The following is an 8,479-nucleotide window of genomic DNA, read 5'->3' on the forward strand; positions in this document are numbered from 1 at the left end:
TTTTTTTTTTTTTTTTTTTTTTTTTTTTTTTTTTTTTTTGCCTGCCTGGAATAGGTTTAAGTCTGTGCCGACCAAGGGGAATTGGAAAAACAGGATTACTTTTCTGTGGCTTCTCCAGATTTGGGCCTCAGTGCAATTTTTTCACTAGCTCTGGGAGTGTACCCCTTCTCAATCCTTCTAAATGTAGTAGCTGATGGTTAGATCACCAGGTTGGGAGGCAGGAAGCCTTGGGTTCCTGCACCAGCACTGCCATTAAACAACTGGGCTACCTTGTAAGCGTTCTGGGTTAACTTCTCTGAGTCCTACTTTCCTTGTCTACAAAATTCAGGTAAGCAGCCTCTTAAGGTTGTAGAGAGCATTTAATGAAGTAAAGTGTGTAAAACACCTAGGACACTACCTGATACTTACTAGGTACTCAGTGTTTGATACAATAAATTGTTACTTTTATGGAGTCAGCAGGGCTGACATTGCTTCAAAGACTCCATGAGTCCTCTGAAATTATAGGCCAAGTAACTGAATGTAGGTACGCTGGGAAGAATGTCCGTGATTGTCTTCATGATGTGGAGCAAGGGGTGGCAGTCTCCTGGAAAAGAAATAGCCCCAATCCCTTGGCTCAGACTCTGCCATTCCCATGCTTCAAACCAGGAGCACATTAGGCAGTGTTCTGCCTGGAAGTACAGCTTCATCATCTAAGATGGAGCTGTGAGAGATAGCCATTAGGATAGCAACATCTAGCATTTGCCAGGCACTTTACAGTTTGTCAAGCACATTTACCTGCATTAGCTCTTTTAATACCCAGCATATCCCAGTGAAGTGAACTACCATTTATTGAGTGCCTACTATGTGCCAGGCATTGTACTGAATGTATTTTTTTAGGCATATTTAAAGTCTATGGAGTATCATCACCCAAATATGTCATGATTTAGAAGATTTATCCCCTATTTTTTTTTAAAGATTTTATTTATTTATTTGACAGACAGAGATCACAAGTAGGCAGAGAGGCAGGCGGAGAGAGAGGAAGGGAAGCAGGCTCCCCGCTGAGCAGAGAGCCCGATGCGGGACTCGATCCCAGGACCCTGGGATCATGACCTGAGCCGAAGGCAGCGGCTTAACCCACTGAGCCACCCAGGTGCCCTCATCCCCTATTTTTAATCATTTAAGTATTTTACTGTTATAAATAATATCAGAATGAACATTCTAACACATAAACTTCATGCATTTTTAAAAAGATTTTATTTATTTATTTGTCAGAGAGAGAGAGAAAGAGCACAAGCAGAGGGAGAAGCAGGCTCCCCGCTGAGCAAGGAGCCCAATGCAGGACTCGATCCCAGGATCCTGGGACCATGACCTGAACTAAAGGCAGACACTTAACTGAATGAGCCACCCAGGTGTCTCCCTTCATGCATTTTTATAGTAAATTCTAAAAAGTAGAATTATTAGATCAACAGATACAAATACCCCTCTTCCCTATGGTTATGGTCACTTTATAGATGTACACTAATGAGAATAATGTTTTTTAAATTTTTCTCTTTGGAATTCTGCAGTGAAACACAAGGGCAGCCCCTTTTCTCTCCTAGGCCCAGCAGAGAGACACTAGTAATGTAGCTTTTTTTTTTCTTAATTGAGATAATTTTAGATTCACATGCAGTTTTAAGAAATACTACAAAGGGGTGCTTACATGTGTAAATTTGTATATCTACCTCTAGAGTCAAGGCACTGAACAGTTCCAACACCACAAAGATTCCTTATGTTGCCCTTTTATAATCACACCTACCTCACACCCTCCTTAACCCTTAGCAACCACTTATCTCCTCCACTTTTTGAAATGTTGTCATTTCAAAAATGGAGTCATACAGTGTGTAAGTTTTTAGGATTGGCTTTTTTCACTCACCAAATCCATCCAAGTTTTTGTATGTATCCTAGTTTGTTCCTTTTGTTTATTCCATGGCGTACCATGGACCACATGGACCACAGTTTGTTTAACCATTCACCTGTTAAAGGGCACTTTGTCCTCTCACTTTGTACTCACTACCAATTAATGAAGTAGCTCATTTTACTTGGTGTGCTATTTTATACTCACAATTATTAAGCTTCTTTAACCCTTCACGCATGGCACTATTATTATTTTCATTTCATAGATGAGGAAAATTGAGGCTCATAGTAAATAATTTTCCCATGATTACACATTAAATGCAAAGAAGAGCCTGGAACCCAAGCTAATAGGGCTCTTTCTACTGCACCAGACTTTCTCAGACCTTGCCAAACATTGCTGGGAATAGGGTGTGGGCAGAACCAAAAGATGTTGGAGGCAAAAAGAGCACTGGAGCAGCTTGGGTCAATTCAGGTGTTCACAGCTAACTTTGACTCATAGGTTAGAAGAATAGCAGTGTCATAGAGCAGGGAGCAATATGGCATGTGCCTTTGAAATTGTTTCCCCTGTGCCAGGGAAGAACAAGGCTGAAGTGGATAGAGCCCATGACCAATCTGCCCACAGACCTGGGACCTGGAATCAGACAGGAAGCCTTTGGGTGTCTAGGAGAGGATGTGTGGCTAAGGTCCCCCCCCCATGGAAGTGTAAAGCTGAATGTGCCTCTGATGAGGTCTGAGGAAGCAGGCCATGATGAGTGAGCTCTGTTCTAGAGGAGCAAGGGCAATAATAGCACTTTTTTTGGGGCGGGGGCTACAGGTTATTTACACACACAAACACGCACACACCTCTTGGGCAGGCCCAGTGTCTAGGACATGGTACAGGGGGCAAGCAGAGTAGAAGCAAAAGGCCAGTACGGCAGTTAGTCCTCGCTTTACAACTGTTCTTTACCTCCAGCTGAAGTCACGGACAGCAAAATCAGAAGGAGTTGGAGAAATCATTTGGTCTGTCCCTCAGCCTGTGGGCACTGGTTGAAGCTGACAGGTGGAAACCTAGAGTTGGCCCAGACACGATGGGTGGTAGAGATGCCAACTTGTGGGAGAGAAGGTTTGGCTCCTCTCCTGGGAGCTATGTCTGGCCAAAGGCTGCCTCTTCCCACCTCCTGCTGGAATTGGCTCTTTTATAGCTGATGTTATCATTGCTCCATTGGCCTATTCCAGTGCCTGTGGACTCATAACAATTTTCCCTATGTACTCATGGCTCTAGAACCAGGCTCAGAGCACATATCACTCTTCTCCATCTCCCCTGGCCCATAAGCAATGACCCATCTCCCAGTAACACCCACCATCCTTGCCCAGTAATTCCAGCCATGGAGGATAAATACTGAGGCCTTCAGAATGTATAAGAACTACCCTGTATCATTGAAACAACCAGAGATACCATTCTGAACTTGTGTCTTTTGGCTGGAAGTTCTTAGACAAAGGGAGATCACTCTTTACTGAATCTTACTCCCACTGAGATTTCCTGACTGTCGGAGGTCCTGAATGTGGCTGGGAGACAGCTCCTTTTTCTCCAAGCCAAGATGGCTTCTAACCAGGAAATCTCAGAACGTGTGCTTATTTCCTTCCCTTGGCTGCCCCTCTACTCCAGGTCCCCTTCTCTCCTGCCACCACTGCCTTCCCATTCCTTCTTTCTCTTCTCCTCTCTCTCTCTTTCTCAGCAAGTTTTTTATGTGATTACAGGCACTGCATGGTAATTAGTGCTAAACTCATTTGCACAACTACAGTTAATTGGCTACAACAATTAATTAATGTGTTGGAAATTTGGCACTGGAAAAAAAAAGTTTGTCATCAAAAAAAAAGGGCAAAAAATTGTAGAGTGAGATACCCATAAAAATCGAGGGCAGGCTTCAAAAGCCCAGCTGGGCCTCAAACTTCAACCCGGCCTCAGATGCCTTCCCACTCTCAACTCCAACACATTTTCCTCTTTCCTCTTTCATTTTTTTCCGTCTTCCTTTCTTTCTCTATTTCTCTTCTCACTCCATCTTTTTTTTTTTTTTTTTTTTTTTACAACTTAAGCAAACTCATTTCCCTGATAAAATATAGCATGACTAATGGCTAGAGCATGTAAAAATCATTGGGAAAATGTCCTTGGAAGACGAATGCATTTTCAGCAGAATAATTAACTTAATTAACAAATTCACATGCATATTCATCAGGCTATTAATGTCTTCTCGGCTCAGCTTGATGAACATTGCGGTAATAACCATCTCATTTACATACTGCATTCTACTGCGATCCAAAACAGAGACAACATACAGGCGTATACACACACACACGCACACACACACACACACACTTGCACGAATACACACAACATGTCTGGGCCTCTTTGACTTCCAGGTTGGCTGGGCGTGTGTGTGTACGTGTGTATGCACGCGCACGTGTTTGGTGTGTGTCGGTGGTGGGTGTCTGGGAACTCCAGCTGGGTGGCGTGATCTTTAGAGGGTCCTGAGTTGAGGTAGGCTAGAGTTGCCCACATGTGAATGTCTGAGAACTTTAATCCTCTCTGTCTCTGCCTCTCTGCCTCTTTTTCCTTGTTTCTTTTTCTCTGTGTCATTTTCTCTCTTCTTCTCTTGCCACCCCCCCCCCACCATGTCTCTCTAGGGAAAAACTTGGTATCCGTGCCAACTTTTCCCCCCCTACCCTCCTCCCTCTCTCCTCCTTCCCCTCTCCCAACTGCTGCCAGCCGGCATCAGCGCCGAATTGCCATCTCCTTGAGCTCTCTGTGGAGCAATCTCAGAGAGCAGTAAGGTGTGACGCGGGGCTCTGCCGGCTTCGCAGCACCGCCTGCGGAAAGAGCGCAGGATGGCGGAGGAAGATTAAGAGAAATCTCGAGCAGGGCTCGGCTGCCATTGGTGTGTGCAAACGCCGAGGAGGAAGGGAGAGGGAGAGCGAGGGGGGGTGGGTGGAAGGGGGGGGCACCAGCAGCTGTCGGCCTAATTCTCCTAACACTCTGCTTGTGGTCATATTAGAAAAACAGATTATGCCCCTCGGTGCCACTCACTTATACTTGACATACGTTAATGTTCTATATCTCCATTCTCGAGTCTTGACAACAGTGGACTTTAGGTCGAGGAGAGGATAGGAGTCTGGGTCGCCAAGGGGCACAAAATACCCTGCCCTCTCATTCTCTCCTGACCTTCAACCCCAGCCTGTACTCGCTCTTTAGAAAGCAAGCCTGGACATAGAATTTGCATCTGATGCCACCATTTGCCCTTGCTTTTTGCAGTCCCTTAGGAGGTGCAGAGGTCAGAGGACGCTTGAAAGCCCTTTCCCCAAAAAGTCACTCCCTCTTTAGAGTCTTAATAGGTCACTTCAGGGCCCAGTGAGGCCAGCTCAGCCGCACTCCCACCCTTAATATTTCTATGCCCCCCCAAATCGGAAGTTGGGGGTCAGAGAAAGGAGTCCATGACCGTTGGTGCTCCATGAGGGGTTATAGAAAAGCCATAAGCAAAACAAGGCCAGGATTGTTTCTGGGTTGCCATGGAAACCAGGTTCCCTCCTCCTGGCAGGAAGGGAGGAGAGCCTGAGGCCTTCCTCCTTCCACCAATCCGGAAGGCTGTAAAGGCGGAGTTTACCAAGGCCTGAGGGAATAGAGCTGTTCTTGGAGGATGAACCAATCTTTCCCGCAGCCCTGCCTGCCAGTCCATAGCCCTTTGACCCCCACCTTCCCTACCCTTTCACCTCAATATTCAAAAGAGGCTTTTTCTTCTGTGCCTTGTCCTCTATGGAGACCTGTTGCTTAGCAACCACAAGTGCCTTCTTCCCAATAACTTGCAGGGACTAAGAGATAAAATATCTGTCTATATTCAGTTCCCCTCCCCTGTCTATTTATATTTAATAACCCAGGCCCTGTCTTGGGTTCCCTTGGCACCTGTTTTAGAGGCCTTTTAGAGGGATTAAGCTGCAGCCTGAAGGAAAAAAGTTACATCCGAGGAAGAACTTCCAAACAGGGAAGAGTGGGAGAAAGGAGTGGAGTAGGTAGGGAAACTGTGGAATCATATTCTCTTAAATATAGGCAGGGTGGGGGGGAAGTATTTAGAACTTGGAATGTGGGGAGGGGATGTCCGTAGGGATTCCCAAGTGTCCACTTAGGACCTGGAGTGGACCCTAACAGAACAACTAACTGGGCTAGCACTTTTCAGTACCCCCCCCCCCCCGCCTTGCCCCCTTTTCCTGTCTAGAGTCCCCTCATATTTATGTGAGAGGCCCATCCCTCTGGAGATGTCCAGTTTCCTAGTGTCTAGAAGTTGGTTTCCAAGAGTGAGGGCTGTATAAATGTATGTCCACCAGGCCTGGGTCTCTCAAACTCCCAAAGTTTGTCAGTCACAGGGAAGGAATTCTTCTGAGTTATCTACTAGAGAACCCCAACTGACCCAGCAGTGGGGGATATAGAGTATCACCAAAAATGAGGAGCAAGGAAGGTATAAGTATAGCCTAGTGGGTGCATGTCAGAACACCTGGATTAGGGCCCCCTCTCCTTATTCTCCTGTGATCCAAGTTATTCACTTAATCTCTTAAACTCCTTGTTGGGGCACCTGGTGGCTCAGTTGCTTAAGCATCCAACTCCTAATTTCGGCTCAGGCCATGATCTCAGGATCATGAGATTGCCCCACTTTGGTCTCGACACTGGGCATGGAGCCTGCTTAAGATTCTCCCTCTCCCTCCAAACCCCCCATCCTGCTTGTGCACACTCGTACTCTCCAACAAAAATAAAAATAAAACTGCTCATTGCTTTGTCTATAGATCAAGAATAACAATGTTTACCTCCCTAGACTTTAGTGGGATCAGTTAAAGCGATATTGAAAGGAAACACTCTGAAAACTGCCAAATTTAAATAAATATTATTTTAAGGTCTGGAAAAGGTCTGACTGCTGGGAGCAGGGGGGCATCATGAATCCAGCCCTTGCCTTGGCCTAGGAACACCAATAGTTTCTGGCCAGAGGGGTGTGATACTTTGCTCTATGGTCAGTCAGATGGGGAGCTATAAATCAAAATCAGAAACACAGGGCTCTTTAGGGAAAGTAGCACAGAACATCCCTATCATCTTCCCCACCTCCAATCCCAGATTCTGACCTCTAGTTCTCCCAGCCGACACCCCACCCTGACCCCTCCCAGTCAGCACCTTCACTGTCGTCATGCTAGATCACAGACTGTACAATTTCACCCTCCATACCCCCCTTTTCAGCACCTCCTCCAACCCGAGCCTTCTGTGGGAGACAGATGGGGTGTCTGCGATGGAAAAGGCTCTGGGCTCTACGCCGCCTTGGGTGAGCAGCCCCCCTTCCCATCTCCCCACTACTCCCGCTCCCTACCTAAGACACTGAGATTCACCCCGGGCAGCTTTGGGAGCTGCTGAGGATTCCAATGCTCTTCCCTTCTCAGACTCAGCCCAGAAGCAGAGCCAGAGTGACATCTTTCTCTGAGACCTAGACCCCAGCCCGTCTTCATGGAAAACCAATGCAAAGGAGGAAGTATGTTAGGGAATGGTAGGGCTCCATGTGAAGGGACTAGTAGAGGAGGGGGGGGTGGTTGGCGCACAGAGTCCCTCACTGAGGACTGGATGGCTGGGGTTTGGGGCCTGAATTGACTGAGGAGGCTAAGATTAGGCAGCTCCTTTGTTCCAGAAATCTGGGGTCCCTGGAGGGAGGCTCAGCTTGGGGAGGGGGAGAAGGGAGCTAACATTATACAGAGCACCAACTGTGAGCCAGGCACAATGCCAGAGCCTTTCCATACCTGTACTCACAACTAGCAGGTGAGGAGTCAGGGTGAATAGGTGTCTCATGAGCTCTCAGCATCTCTCAGCACAGTTGACCAACTTCTCTGATTCTATGATTTCACTCCCAATTCTTCTACCACTCTGGCTGCTCTTTCTCTGTCTCCTTTGCAAGCTCATCCTCAACTCCTTGGGCTCAGCCAAGTCCCCTGATTATATACTTTCACGGTACTATATATTCTTCTTTCAGAGCACTTAGCACAGTGATTTCACACTTATTTGTGCAGTCATTTGAATAATAATCCTATTTCCTCCACCAGATGGAAAGTTCCACGAAGACAGTGACCACGTCTGTCTGTATTCACCAGTGTGCTCCCAGTGCCCAGCACAGTGCCTAGCATAAAGCAGCTGTTTGGTAAATATTTGTTGAATGAATGAATAAATGACAAAAGGACATCACTCTGGCCTAACCTCAGTTCTTAGCCATATCCTCACCACAGAGTGGATGTACCCCTAATGTGTGGACCAGAGAACAGGGTGTCCGGGAGGTCAGGCCACCTCATTCTCCTTGGGGGAAAAAACAAAAACATCAGGACTGGAATAAACCAAGTTCCAGAATATGGGCCCCCTGCCTTACTAGCACCTGGACCTGCCTGTATGCTCTCTAGCTTCTCCAAGAATGGAGAGAATTCAAAGTCCCAATAACTTCTCTCCATTTGTGCCTGAAATCACTCGTGAGCTGGAGGAGAGGAGTTCTATCGGAAAAGAGTGCTCTGCAGAAAACCCCTCTTTTCTCCCTTAGCTGAGACTGCAGAGACCATCTGTTGCCACTCC

At 46.6% G+C, this 8,479-nt stretch overlaps 1 protein-coding gene across 7 annotated transcripts in view; it reads left to right on the forward strand.

Moving 5' to 3' along the window:
* The window catches only part of LOC111151809 (cyclin dependent kinase 12), an 80,317-nt gene extending 72,236 nt beyond the window's left edge, over positions 1–8,081 (forward strand). For 2 of the 7 annotated variants that reach the window (XR_002640876.1, XR_002640879.1), the window contains one exon: positions 7,118–8,081. The gene's annotated coding sequence lies outside the window, so the exon portion shown is untranslated. The remainder of the gene's footprint in view (positions 1–7,117) is intronic. The other 5 variants (XR_002640883.1, XR_002640881.1, XR_002640878.1 and 2 more) reach the window with 4 other exon arrangements.
* Positions 8,082–8,479: the final 398 nt, after the last annotated feature.

The sequence above is a fragment of the Enhydra lutris genome, unplaced genomic scaffold (assembly GCF_002288905.1).
Source record: "Enhydra lutris kenyoni isolate GAN:26980312 unplaced genomic scaffold, ASM228890v2 scaffoldscaffold26, whole genome shotgun sequence".
In the NCBI taxonomy this organism is placed as follows: Eukaryota; Metazoa; Chordata; class Mammalia; order Carnivora; family Mustelidae; genus Enhydra; species Enhydra lutris.